Below are 12,545 nucleotides of genomic sequence, written 5' to 3'. Positions count from 1 at the left end.
ACAAAACCAGAACTAACCATCTTAAAATTTGTATGGAACTAAAGAAGACCTCAGATTGGCAAAGCAATCTTAAGAAAAAACAAAATTGGAGGCATCCAACTTTCTCATTTCAAACTATGTTACAAAGCTATTGTAATCAAAACAGTATGGTGCTTACATAAAAATAGATACATAGATCAATGGGCCAGAATAGAGAACACAGAAATAAACCATGCATATATGACAAATTAATTTTTAATGAAGGATATACAATGGGGAGAGGATAGTCTTTTCAGTAAATTGTGTTGGAAAAATTTGATAATTACACCAAAAAGAGTAAAACTAGGCCACTATCTTACACTATAAAAAAGATCAACTTAAAGTGGATTAAAGAATTAACATTAGACTTGAAACCATAAAATTTCTAGACAAAAACCTATATATTAAGCTCCTTGTTATGTTTGGTAATTAGTTTTTGAATTTCATGTCAAAGTCAAAGACAACAAAAGCAAAAGTAAGCAAGTGTGACTTTACCAAACTAAAAAGCTTCTGTACTGCAAAGAAAACAAATGAAAAGGCAACATACATAATGCAAGAAAATATTGGCAAATGATATATCTGATAAGGCATTAATATGAAAAATATATACAAGACTCCTGCAACTCAATAGGAAAAAATTTCAATTAAAAATGAGTTAGTAGAGGGGATCCCTGGGTGGCGCAGCGGTTTGGCGCCTGCCTTTGGCCCAGGGCGCGATCCTGGAGACCCAGGATCGAATCCCACGTCGGGCTCCCAGTGCATGGAGCCTGCTTCTCCCTCTGCCTGTGTCTCTGCCTCTCTCTCTCTGTGACTATCATAAATAAATAAAAATTAAAAAAAATTTAAAAAATGAGTAGAGGATCTGAATAGACATTTTTCCAAAGAAGAAACAGAGATGGCCTACTGGTATGTGAAAAGGTGCTCAACATCCGTAATTATCAGGAAAATTCAAACCAAAACCATGATATTACTCAGTCATCAGAAAGGACTAATACCTATCATTTGCTTTGATGTGGATGGAACTGGAGGGTATTATACTGAGTGAAATAAGTCAGAAAAAGACAATTATCATATGGTTTCACTCATATGTGGAATATATGAAATAGTAAAAGGGACTATAAGGGAAAGGAAGAAAACTGAGTAAGGAAAAATTAGAGAGGAAGACAAACCATGAGAGACTCCTAACTTTGGGAAACAAAGGGTTGCAGAAGGGGGAGGGTAGAGTGCCGGAATAATTGGCTGACAGGCACTAAGGAGGGCGCTTGATGGGATGAGCACTGGGTGTCTGGGTGTTATACTATATGTTGGAAAGTTGAATTTAAAATTTTTTAAAAAAGAAAATAAACAGAGGGGTGAGATGGGAAAATAGAAATATCACTTCAGACTTGTCACAATGGCTATTATCAAAAGACAAGAAATAACTAGTGTTGATGATGATACAGAGAAAAGGAAACCCTTCCACATTGTTGAAGGGAATGTAAATTGGAGCAGTAATTAACGGAAAACAGTATGGAGGTTTCTCAAAAAATTAAAAATAGTACTACCATATGGTCCATCAACCATCAAGCCCAGTTCTGAGTATTTGTCTGAAGGAAATAAAATCACTGTCAAAAAGATATATGCACCTTTGTGTTTATTGCAGCTATTAGTACTGTAGAATTACTTGAAATAGCTAAGAAATGGAGACAACCCAATTATCCATTGATGGATGAATGGGTAAAGAAAATGTGGTATGTGTAGCACATTGACACTGGAATTTGATTCAGCTATAAAAAAAAAGAAAGAAATTTTACTATTTGTGACAAAATGGATAAACCTTGAGGGCATTATGCTAAATTAAATAATTTGGACAGATAAATATTAATACTGTATGACCTTAGTTATATGCATAATCTAAAAACCAAAACTAAAACCACAAAAGGAAAAAAGAACAAACCCTGATCTAATGGATGCATAGTTTACATTGGTCATTGCCATAGGTGGGAACAGGGGGTGGGTCAAATGGGTGAAGGTGGTTAAAAGGTGCAGACTTCCAGTTATGAAATAAATAAGTCTTGGGGATATTATATACATTATGGTGACTATAGTTAACAATTCCCTATTATATATTTGAAAGTTGCTAAAAAAAGATCTTAAACATTCTCATTACAAGAAAAAAATATAACTGTGTGGTCAAGAATGATAACTAAACATTATGCTAATCATTTCACAATATATGCATCTATAAAATCATTATAGTGCCCCCTAAAATTAATTTAATGCTGTATGCCAATTATATCCCAATAAAAATAGGTTTTAAATCAAGAAGTCTCTATTAATTTTCTTGCTTTCCCTTTTCTGAAAAAGAAAACTAAATAAAGCTACACATTTATTTGTTTTTTTCTTCTTTTTATGTCCTCTTTTACAAGGTTCCAGTTATGTTTTTATCAATGCTGATTTCCTTGTAAATTATGACAGAGCATCCTCATCTACTAGAAAATGAGTGGAATATAAATTCTAATTAAGTAGAGTAAAATACTTAAATGCATTTTCATTTATCCTTGTCAAAATATCGTGATGACTTGATCTTGGAAGTTCATGGAGCTTACTTATTTTTCCTATAATGAATACATTTGAATTAGAAAAATTGTTATAAACCTTGAAGTAGTCACTTCAATTGTGTTTTAAATATTTGTTGATACTAATGGATACTTCCTTAGATCTGTTATAGGAGTACCAGAGTTTTTACAAGTGGGCCCATAAAATTCAAATTCTGTTCTTGTTACCCAACTTTAAAGAAGTCTTAAGCTAATTCATGGCTTTAAGTTAAAGCTCAAGACAAATGTTTGCATATCAAGCACCAGATATTCATAGTGTTAGTATATAATGTCTTTTTGGCACAATTGCCTGCAAAGATTTTTCTTCTTTTGGGGGGCCATCCAAGTGTTACTTCCATTTCACTCCTGTCACATTATCATCATTAGTAGTACTCTAAGTTTTTTTTTTTTTTACTGTAATAGGAAATGTTCTTATTAGGAATTTTCAGCTTTTGAGGTTTAAGGATTGACTTTGGATAGAAGGTATTATACTGTGGCTCTGGAAATATTTGGAGTTTACTCTTGTTAGGCTAAAACTAATTAGATACTGCTAGTGTAAATACGTCTGATGCACAGTGTCTTTCTGTCTAATGATGTGTCAGAGTTGATAAGTGGGCCCATTATAAAAGAATGAAAACATTAGAAATATATCAACATTAACAAAGTCCTGAAACTGAATATATAATATCATTATATGTGTATGGCATATACCTGCTTTGTATGAATCTGAGGGAAGATATATGATGAGAACTAGGTGCAAAAATCTACAAGTTAATGAAATTAAATTGTAATATTAGTGATGGATGAAGTCTCAGTTACCAAGTGTTTAATAATAGTATAAATAATGTGAAAACTGAAAAGGAAGTTGGGTCTAATTATATATTTTCTGTGTAGCTTCACTAATGAACTTAATAGGTCTCCGGAAAATATTGCAATTGAAATGTAAAAAAGCTGTTTTAGGCTCCCAACAGAGTAGAATGGAACTTTAAATAACAATTCCTGATAATAGTAAGAGAAAGGATATTAGAAAAAACCATTGAGATAACTGAATGCAATTCTAACTGAAGCAAATATTAAATACTTCTGTGCATCTTCTTTATGTATAACCTATGGTGATTCATTCTTTGAAATTGATTTTTGATCATTTTGCTTTGAGTTTGATATCTTGACCATACTTCAATCTCTTATAAAATATATCAGGAGTATTTTCATTGGCCTCTGAGCCATATGCCTTTTAAATATCACTATTAATTATTTTTTAAAAACTTCTTTAAATTTGATATATGCCAGCTGTCTTAGTCAATTTGGGCTGCTGTAATAAACATACCACAGACTGTGTGACTTAAACAACAAACATTTATTTCTCATGCTTCTGGACGCTGAGAAATCCACTATCAAGTTACTTGCAGGTTCAGTATCTAGTGAGGGTATGCCTTTCAGTTTATAGATGACTATCTTCTTGCTGTATTCTAACATGATGGAAGAGGACAACTCTTGTCTTTTCAGCCCCTTATAAAGGCACAAATCACATTAATGAGGACTCTACCCTCATGACTTAATTATCTCCCAAAGGTCTCATGTCTAAATACCATCACACTGGAGACTTAGGCTTCAACATATGAATTTTGAGAGAATACAAACATCAGACCACAGCAATAGAAAACTTAGGTGTATCATAAATGTTGGAATAAACATGTATACTTTTTCTACTTACATCCCAATGTTGGGGCATTTGTCCATATTAAATTTTATAAGATTTAGGGCAATAATGGATATTTCCCCCTTACTTTCTTTAAGTATTATCTATACATGAGGCTTAAAGGAGGTATTGATGTTTTCTGGATTAGACTTTATATGAGAGATTACTGAACACCTGAAAGATTAACCTTTAAAAATTCATCAGCAAGCAAAATTCAATGATCTTTTACCTGCAAAAAATGTGCTACAGTGGAAAGACACTTATATTCCTTTGTGTGACACCAGTATCTTAATTGAAAGAGAAAAGACAGATCTTCTTTAATTGGATGAAAACATATTCCTGGTACCCTTTTCCTACAAATGCAGTTAACACACTGAACTGTTTTTGTATCAGTGCAGTACTGCAATTAATTTGTTTTGTTTTGTTTCTTTATAAAGCAAGCCTACTCTGTGACAAAGATGGTGGAGACTGGAAATCTGGCTTGGTTAAGACTTGCCAAATGCAATATTTTTTGTATGCACTTCATATTCTGCTAACTATACTGCAAGAAAAAAGCAGTTATCACCCAAACTTGCATCCTATGAGCCAGAATAAGCACTATATTAATCTCCTTCTAAACTAGTTTTCTGAGATGAAGAGAAAATAAATAGTAACAGAAAGAGTGAATGAAGTAACCCTTTTCTGAGAAGGTAGCATCTAATAGAACTGTTTTTTTTTTTGCCACTTTCTACTAGGAAAGAAAAAAGTGTTATATTAGTCATTAAGCTAAGGAGCCAACTAGGGTTTTAGGCTGTGAAAGGAAGTAGCAATTTTTGCCAGATAGAAAGTTATTTCTGCATCCTCTTTAATTTTTCTAAACTATGGTTTTTTGTGCTGACTTCTAGAGATCTGCTGTCGGCCATCTACCTTTTATTGGATGACTAATCCCTGGGTAAAACATCATTACTAATGACCTTCAGGATATTTACTTGAAAGGAGAGAAGGCTATGCAATAAAAAGAAACAACCCCAACTTTTTCTTTCTTTTTTTTTAATAAAGATTTTATTTATTCATGAGAGACACACAGAGAGAGGCAGAGACATAAGCAGAGGGAGAAGGAGACTCCCTCTGGGGAGCTTGATGTGGGACTCGATCCCAGGACTCCAGGATCATGACCTAAGCCAAAGGCAGACACTCAACCGCTGAGCCACCCAGGCATCTCCCCTACCTTTTCTTGAGTAGAGGTGTGTGGAACATTAGGATGCAGCTGACAAACCTGCAGCTGTTGCCTATCTATGAATTCTTGTCCCAAATTAGCAAAAATTAGCTATTTTGCAATTATAGAAACAGCTGCTCTACTTATTTAAAAACATTGTTGCAATAGGTTTTATAAAATGCATCACCATATGTTGTTTTGTTCTGTACAATAAGTAAAAGTGGTTTAGGGTACCCAGAGATATACCATAAGTTAATATATTGTTTTAGCTTTCCAAACACATTACACATATTTCACTCGTATTTTTTTGTTTGTTTTACCATTGTAATTCTTTAGCGGCAGTTGTTTCTCTTACAAAAGATTGATGTCTGTCATTTTCTACTGTACACATTTAAGAATTGTTTTTCTTTCTTTAAGATTTTATTTATTTATTTTAGGGAGAAAGAGAGAGTGCAGAGAAGTAGAGGAGGAGGGAAAAGGACAAGCAGACTCCATAATGAGCATGAGCCTGACATGGGGAGCTCAACCTCACATCCCTGAGATCATGACCTGAGCCAAAGTCAAGAGTCTGACACTCAACTGACTAAGCCACCCAGGTACTCCAAACAATTGTTTTTCCACTTCTATACTTGATGGAATTTGAATTTGGAAAGCATTCTTGAATTTAGTCACTTTATACTTCATACTTCATTTTTAAAATTCTTAGACAGTGGACAATTAATTTATTTGAACACTCTTAATCATTTTTTTCTTTGCTCTTCTCTTATATCTATTTAATTTTATTTATATACTTAATTTTACTCAAGCTTTCATTTGATGTTTTAGATTCAGTTTAGAGGGGTAAATTTTTAATCTGTATTTGTTTAAATGGAGGTTATTTAGTCTTCATTTCATTTTTTAATGCCTTAAGACGTATACATGCAAATATTAGCCGTTTGGCATTTTTTAAAAAATGAGATTGTTTTTTGAGTCACTTCCATAATCACGTTGCTTAATTTTCAGGTAAATATCTGAATAGCTCATAGAACTCAAAAATGATAATATATCTATGTTCTTGATTTGCAATTAATAAACAGAACTTTTCCAAAAGATCTAATGTATCTAAAGAGTATTATGCTAAGAAAAATAAGTCAGATAGAGGGAAGCAAATACCATATGATTTTAATTGCAAGTGGAATTTAAAAAACAAAACAGGAGCACCTGGGTTGCTCTGTGGTTGGGCATCTGCCATTAGTTTCGGTCATGATTTGGGGGTCCTGGGGTTGAGTCCTGCATCAGGACTATACATACATACTTCTCCCTCTGCCTATGTCTCTGCCTCTCTCTCTCTCTCTCTCTCTCTCTCTGTATCTCATGAATAAATTTTTACAATTAATTAATTAATTAATAAATATAAAAACCCAACCAAATAAACAAAAAAACAGAATCAGATCTATAAATGCAGAGCCCAAACTGATAATTACCAGGGGAGTATGGGCAAAATGAGTGAAGGGAGAAGGGAGCACATGCTTCTAGTTATGGAATGCATAAATCATAGGAAGAAAAGATACAGCATAGAAAATATAGTCAATGATATTGTACTAGTGTTGCATAGTGACGTTTGGTAGCTACGCTTTTGGTGAGCATAGCATAACATAGAGTTATTGAATCACTATGTTGTATACCTGAAACCAATGTAACATTGTTTATCATCTATACTCAAAAATAAGTACATAAATACATAAATAAATTGATTTCACATAAATAATACTTAAAAACTAATTACAAATCTAATAAGTTTAATGTTCCAATACATCTTAATACAGCCATTTTGGTATTCCGGTCAATATTCTGTTAAGTTAGTAAACACTAGTCATTAATTTCAGGAGCTAATAATTTCCAGGTCCTGGGATGTCTGTGTGAATCAGTCAGTTGAGTGTCTGACTCCTGGTTTCAGCTTAGGTCATGATCTTAGGGTTATGGGATCAAGACCCACATTGGGCTCTGTGCTCAGCATGCAGTTTGCTTGAGATTTTTCCCTTACCCACTCTCAGTTTTTCACAATTGAAGATGATATTAGCTGTGAGTTTTCCATATGTGTCCTTTATTATGCTGAGGTATATTCCCTCTAGCCCCATTTTGTTGAGGGTTTTTATCATGAATGGATGCTGAATTTTGTCAAGTGTTTTTTTCTGATAAGGCATTAATATCCAAAATATATAAAGAAATTTTACAGCTTAACATCAAAACTCTCCACAAATAACCCAATAAAAGTGGGCAGAGGATCCAAACAGACATTTCTCCAAAGAACACATACAGATGTCTAATAGACACATGAAAAGGTTGACATCATTCATCATCAGGGAAATGCAAATCCAAACCACAATGAGATATCACCTTACACTTGTTCGAATGGAAAAAAAAAAACAAGCAAAACAAACAACAATGAAAGACAAAGACAAGAAATAACAAGTGTTGACAAAGTTGTAGAGAAAAGGTAACCTTCCTACACCGTTGGTGGGAATGTAAATTGATACAGCCACTGTGAAACCAGTATTGTGGTTCATCAAAAAAAATAAAAATGGAAATACTCTGTGAACCAGTAATTCCACTATTTGGTATTTACCCAAAGAAAATGAAAACACTGAGGCACCTGGTGGCTCCATAGGTTAAGTGACTGACTTGAATTTGGCTCAGAGTCCTAGATTTGAGTCCTAGGTCAGATTCCATGCTTCGTGGGGAGTCTGCTTGAGGATTCTCTCTCTCCCTCTCCCTCTTCCTCTGCCTCCCTCCTCTTCCCATTTTCTCTCTCCCTCAAACAAATAAATAAATCTTAAAAAAATAAAAAAATATCAATTCAAAATGATTTGTATACTCCTATGTTTATTGCATTATTTACAATAGCCAAGATATGGAAGAAATTTAAATTCCATCAATAGGCAAATGGATAATGAAGATGTGACAGACACACACACACACACACACACATACACACCCCTCTAGGTGGCTCAGTTAATTAAGCATCTGACACTATTTTTTTAATAATAAATTAATTTTTATTGGTGTTCAATTTGCCAACATACAGAATAACACCCAGTGCTCATCCCGTCAAGTGCCCCCCTCAGTGCCCGCCACCCAGTCACCCCCACCCCCGCCCTCCTCCCCTTCAACCACCCCTAGTTTGTTTCCCAGAGTTAGGAATCTTCCATGTCCTGTCTCCCTTTCTGATATTTCATACCTATTTCTTCTCCTTTCCCTTCTATTCCCTTTCACTGTTATTTATATTCCCCAAATGAATGAGAACATACAATGTTTGTCCTTCTCCGATTGACTTATTTCACTCAGCATAATACCTTCAAGTTACATCCACGTTGAAGCAAATGGTGGGTGTTTGTCATTTCTAATGGCTAATATTCCATTGTATACATAAACCACATCTTCTTTTTCATTCATCTTTTGATGGACACCGAGGCTCCTTCCACAGTTTGGCTATTGTGGACATGGCTGCTAGGAACATCGGGGTGCAGGTGTCCCGGCGTTCCACTATATCTGTGTCTTTGGGGTAAATCCCCAGCAGTGCAATTGCTGGGTCTGTAGGGCAGATCTATTTTTAACTCTTTGAGGAACCTCCACACAGCATTCCAGAGTGGCTGCACCAGTTCACATTCCCACCAACAGTGCAGAGGGTTCCCTTTTCTCCGCATCCTCTCCAACATTTGTGGTTTCCTGATTCGTTAATTTTCCCCATTCTCACTGTGTGAGGTGGTATCTCATTGTGGTTTTGATTTGTATTTCCCTGATGGCCAGTGATGTAGAGCACTTTCTCATGTGCTTGTTGGCCATGACTATATCTTCTTCTGTGAGATTTCTGTTCATGTCTTTTGCCCATTTCATGATTGGATTGTTTGTTTCTTTGCTGTTGAGTTTAAGAAGTTCTTTATAGACCTTGGATACTAGTCCTTTATCTGATACGTCATTTGCAAATATCTTCTCCCATTCTGTAGGTTGTCTTTTAGTTTTGTTGACTGTTTCTTTTGCTGTGCAGAAGCTTTTTACTTGATAGAGTCCCAATGGTTCATTTTTGCTTTTGTTTTCTTTGCCTTCAGAGATGTATCTTGCAAGAGGTTGCTGTAGCCGAGTTCAAAAAGGGTGTTGCCTGTGTTTTCCTCTAGGATTTTTATGGATTCTTGTCTCACATTTAGATCTTTCATCCATTTGAGTTTATCTTTGTGCATGGGGTAAGAGAATGGTCTAGTATCATTCTTCTGCATGTGGCTGTCCAATGTTCCCAGCACCATTTATTGAAGAGTGGATAGTCTTTCCTGCTTTGTGGAATATTAGTTGACCATAGAGTTGAGGGCCCATTTCTGGGTTCTCCATTCTGTTCCATTGATCTATGTGTCTGTTTTTGTGCCAGTACCCCACTGTCTTGATGACCACAGCTTTGTAGTACAACTTGAAATCCGGCATTGTGATGCCCCTGGATTTGGTTTTCTTTTTCAATATTCCCCTGGCTATTCAGGGTCTTTTCTGATTCCACACAAATCTTAAGAACATTTGTCCCAACTCTCTGAGGAAAGTCCATGGTATTTTGTTGGGGATTGCATTAAATGTGTAAACCTTTTTATGTAAGCCCAAGCATAAGATTTTTTACTCAGCAGAAAGGCATTATAATACTCATTTGTTGCTTTCATAATTCCTTTAATATTTGTTTAGCGTCTTCTGTTTTTCAGATATCTTACCATGAAACAAAGATGTAATGGTGAAAAAGAAAGACATAATCCCTGTAATAAAGTATTTTGTAGTTTGTTGGGAAAGTCAACAAATAAACAGGCAATATCTATAGTATGTGATAAATGTTAAGGTTCAAATAAGCTGATGACAGTGAAGAAGGAGGATCTCTTAGGTTATAAACTGAAATTATAGTCACAAGTGTAATATTTATATATAGTATTAGGCTAAAAATTGGCCATACAAAAGTGTGTGTATGTGTGAACCAAACTATGTAGACTTGTGTTGCCTAGTGTTTAGTAAATTGTTACTTATAAACAACAACAAAAAGCCCTCTAAACTAAAAACCCACTAGTAACAGTTAAATTACGTCAACATTTTTTACTATAGCCAAGTCCAAGTAGTTCCAAATTTTTAAGCATTGCATATATGATTGTAGTATGTAGATAGCTTTGGGTTGGTGGAGATTTGTGGGGTTTTTTGTATATTTTTTATTGGAGTTTGATTTGCCAACAGATAGTGTAACACCCAGTGCTCATCCCGTCCAGTCCCCCCTCAGTGCCCATCACCCAGTTACCCCATACCCCACCCACCTCCCCTTCCATTACCCCTTGTTCATTTCCTAGAGTTAGGAGTCTCTCAGGTTTTCTCTCCCTCTGATTTTGCCCACTCATTTTCTCTCCTTTCCCCTATAATCCCTTTCACTATTTTTTATATTCACTGTATGAATGAAACCATATAATGTTTTAATTGCATTATTGGTATCATTATCCTTCTGTACAAACTTTGATTCTAGTAACAGTAATGTCTTGCATTTATATAATGCTTTCAATAATTTCAGAATATTTTAACACCTATTATCTCATTTTATCCTTGAAATAACCCTTGAATATGGTAGATTGTATTTTCTGCATTTGACAAATGAGAAAATGAGGTAATAGAACTCAAGGGACTTGTAGAGAGCTCCAGATAAATTAATGATGTAATGGACTTCTCCCTTGGAGTGCTTTCATTCTAAGAGCTAGAATATTTACTTTCTTTCAAATGAGAATCTTCTGTGGCCTGCAGCTCACAGCGGTTCTGTGACAGGAATGATTATGATCTTCATTCTCATTATGGCTGGGATACTAGTACATTTGCAATTGCTAAAATCCTCATTTTTGTATATACATACATGATAATTTTCAGGGTGCTTTTCTTTGCTTCAATAAAATATTTAGGTTAGAGTTTATATTAGAGTTTATAGTAAAACAGCATATGTTACCAAAGCCTGTGTGTGCTATTGATTGATAGAAAGGTATGGGGAGTTTTTTTTTTTTAATTGGATCCAATGATAGATAAAAAAATGCCTCTTTTTAGAAGGTACAACAAGGTAAAAAAGAAGATGAAAAGAGACTAATGCTGATAGTTTAAGAAAAGGCCCTTTCTGTTTCCATGTAGGTAGAAATATAAAGTTTGTGTTTAAGCAAAAATACTCTACTAGTTTTGAGACATCTTGGACTGTGAAGGTAAAGCTAAATGTGAAGGAAAAGTGAAGATGCAGGTAAAGAAAATCAAATCCTAAAGAATCAGATATCTTCTTGCAATTTTAAACCTAACTTTTTATGGTTTTGTTTTAGAAAGATTATAGAGAAGGCATGCCTCAAAAACAAAGGGTTTCTTGTTTCCTTTAGAGGAAGGTGGATTTACTATATTTCTTTTTAAGGTATTTAAATCACTGAAGAAATGAAATTTAATAATTCCTGGAAGAACAGAAATTTTATGATTTTAAAATTTATATGACTTTTTAAATGTACTTTCTTTTTGAAATTGTCTTAATTTTCAGTGTTTTCACTGAAATTTTGAAAATGTTGAAAATTTCAACAGTTTACTTGGAGACAAATCTTTCTTTTTTTCCTCCCTTCATTCCTTCCTTCTCTCTTTCTCTTTCTCTTTCTCTCTCTCTCTTTCTCTTTTTCTTTCTTTCCTTCTTTTTTAAAAAGGTCTTATTTATTTATTCATGAGAGACATTGAGAGAGAGAGAGGCAGAGGCATATGCAGAGGGAGAAGCAGGCCCTCTATGGGGAGCCCAATAAAGGACTTGATCCCTGACCCAGGGATCACAACATGAGCCAAAGGCAAACACTCAAGCACTGAACCTCCCAGGCGTCCTACTTTCTTTCTCCCTTGCTTTCTCTTTTTTCTTTCTTTCTTTCTTTCTTTCTTTCTTTCTTTCTTTCTTTCTTTCTCTTTTTCTTTCTTTCTTTTCTTTCTTTTTTTCTTTTTCTTTCTTTCTCTTTCTTTCTTTCTTTCTTTCTTTCTTTCTTTCTTCTTTCTATCTTTCTCTTTCTTTCTTTCTCTTTTTTTC

The sequence above is a fragment of the Nyctereutes procyonoides genome, unplaced genomic scaffold (assembly GCF_905146905.1).
Source record: "Nyctereutes procyonoides isolate TBG_1078 unplaced genomic scaffold, NYPRO_anot_genome, whole genome shotgun sequence".
Classification (NCBI taxonomy): Eukaryota; Metazoa; Chordata; class Mammalia; order Carnivora; family Canidae; genus Nyctereutes; species Nyctereutes procyonoides.
The sequence above is the reverse complement of the archived record's forward strand: the minus strand, read 5'-3'. Positions refer to the sequence as shown.